We start from the raw sequence: 2,352 nt of genomic DNA, 5'->3' as shown, positions 1-2,352 counted from the left end.
TCGCTGTCTAGGATGTCGAGGCTGCTCGTGTGGAGCTCCAAAAACCTCGCCTCAGCTCCAAGTTCCCTCGGTTGGTCCAAAAGACGCTTGTACACCTCGCTTTCTTCGTTCAAGTACCCGTGCTCGCTTTGTTCCCGCGTTAAGACCACTTGTAACGGATCCTCTGCGTTCAACTCTTCAAGTAGCTCATCAGCCAGCTCCTCCATTACTTCCACATAGAAGACCTGACCTCCAATGGTCGGTTTCTTCATCATTTCCTTCACGTTGAACTTCATAGTCTCGGAACCTATGTGTAGTTCAATAATTCCTCCTCTCACATCTATTATGGCTCCTGCGGTTGCTAAGAACGGTCGGCCCAAGATGATGGGGTCTAATGGTTCCTCGTCCATCTCAAGAACTATGAAGTCTGTGGGGATTTCTATCTCACCGATCCTCAAAGGTAGATCCTCAAGCAACCCCACCGGTAATCTAACCGATCTATCAGCTAATACAAGAGAGATCTTGGCTGGCTTGTAGCTTTTGTATCCCAATCTCTTGGCCACTGTGTAAGGCATTAAGCTCACAGAAGCTCCAAGGTCACATAAACAGTTTGAGAACTTCAGGTGACCTAAAGCACACGGCAGAGTGAAGCTGCCCGGATCGGATAGCTTCCTTGGTATAGATCTTCTTTGTATTATGGCACTGCACTCATGGCTCAGTATCACCATACCCTGGAGCTCCTTTGTCTTGTTGAGGATCGCGTCCTTTAGAAACTTCCCAAGCTGGGGTATAGCTAAGAAAGCATCTATAATGGGTAAGGTGAGTTGCGTGTTCTCCAAGTGTTTCTCAAAGACTGCCTTGGCCTTGTCTAGGATTTTCTTTTTGAAACGCCCTGGGAACGGTATCTTGGGTTGATAAGGTGGTGGTGGAACATAGGGCTTTTCAAGCTCGGTTGTCTTTTCCACCTCTTTTCCTTTGTCCTTGATCGGTTCCTTCTCTAAGACCGCTTCTTTACACGCATCGTCTGAGGCTGCCTCCCCCTCTAATTGCTCATTGGCCTCAATGAGCTTTGTCTACCACTCCTCAATGTGATGGCGTTCACATACTCTTTAGGGTTCGGCTCCGGTTTACCTGGTAAAGCCGGGCCTCTTGATGATGTAGAAGCTTGATTCTGCTTAAGCTCTCTGATATCTTGCTGCATTGTCGCGTGCTGGCTCTCAACCCTTTGCTGGCCCTGTAACAGTTGCTGTAGTATCCCACAGACGTCGTTCCCCATTTGATTCTGACCCGTTCCCTGAATCTGTTGTTGATTACCCATCGGTTGCGGATGGAACCCTGGTGGAAACTTGTGTTGCTGCGGTTGGTTGTTGAAGTTGTTACTCTGAGCCGCTTGATTCTGCTGAGTGTAGCCGTGCTGTTGCCCACTGAACTGTTGCTTGGGCTGGAAGGTATTCTGAAAAGGAGCCTTTTGAGCATAGCTTTGTTGTTGTTGTTGAGCAGGGTACACTTGGTCTTGAGTGTTAGCGACATTCAGGTTTCTGTATGAGAGGTTTGGGTTACTGTTGTAGTTGTTAAACCGCTGATACCTCTGCTGATTCCCTATGTAATTCAGCTCCTCTTGTGTTAGACCATCTTCATTAACATTGTCAAAACTTGGCCCTTGCTCATCAAACTCGCCTACAAAGTGTATTGGCTTTTGAGTCGCCATCAAAACCTTGTCAAGCTTACTCTGAAGCTCTCTTATATCCTTTTTCATGCGCTGTTCATCACTAGATCCCTCTGTACGGTTTTCTCTATCAAAGTCCTCTCCATACGTGTCATTAGACATGGCTAGGTTCTCGACTAGTTCCATTGCCGCATTGATCTCTTTCCCAAGAAAATTTCCATTTGAAGCTGTATCGAGTTGGTTTCTGATCTTGGGGAGTGCACCTCGGTATAAAGTACTCAAGAGTGATGCCTCTGAGAAGCCGTGGTGTGGGCATTGGTTAGTGTAGCTTCTAAACCGTTCCCAAGCTTCACTAAAGCTCTCGTTATTGTGCTGCGTGAAACTTGAGATCTGATTCCTGAGCTTAGCCGTGCGTGATGTGGAAAAGAACTTTGATAAGAACGCCAGTTTACACTGCTCCCAGGTTTGTATAGAACCCCTCGGTATATTCTTTTCCCACTGGTGTGCTTTATCACCAAGGCTGAAAGGGAACAAGCGTAGCTTGAAGCTATCTTCGGAGACGCCATTTATCTTGGTTAAGTCGCAAACCCGATCAAATTGATTTAGATGTTCGAGAGGGTCTTCTCTAGCCAGACCGTGGAACTTTGAGTTTTGCACCATATTGAGCAGGGAAGCTTTAACTTCAAAGTTGTTGTTTTGAACTGGTG

The 2,352-nt window shown here is 46.8% G+C and overlaps 1 non-coding gene across 1 annotated transcript; it reads left to right on the top strand.

Annotated features, from left to right (window-relative positions):
* Positions 1-1,943: 1,943 nt before the first annotated feature.
* On the top strand, positions 1,944-2,050 carry LOC112086380. Its single transcript, XR_002899495.1, has one exon. It is a non-coding gene; the product is annotated as a small nucleolar RNA R71 (small nucleolar RNA).
* Positions 2,051-2,352: the final 302 nt, after the last annotated feature.

Source organism: Eutrema salsugineum, unplaced genomic scaffold (assembly GCF_000478725.1).
Source record: "Eutrema salsugineum unplaced genomic scaffold, Eutsalg1_0 scaffold_21, whole genome shotgun sequence".
Taxonomy (NCBI): Eukaryota; Viridiplantae; Streptophyta; class Magnoliopsida; order Brassicales; family Brassicaceae; genus Eutrema; species Eutrema salsugineum.
This window is presented reverse-complemented; position numbering and strand designations above follow the sequence as displayed.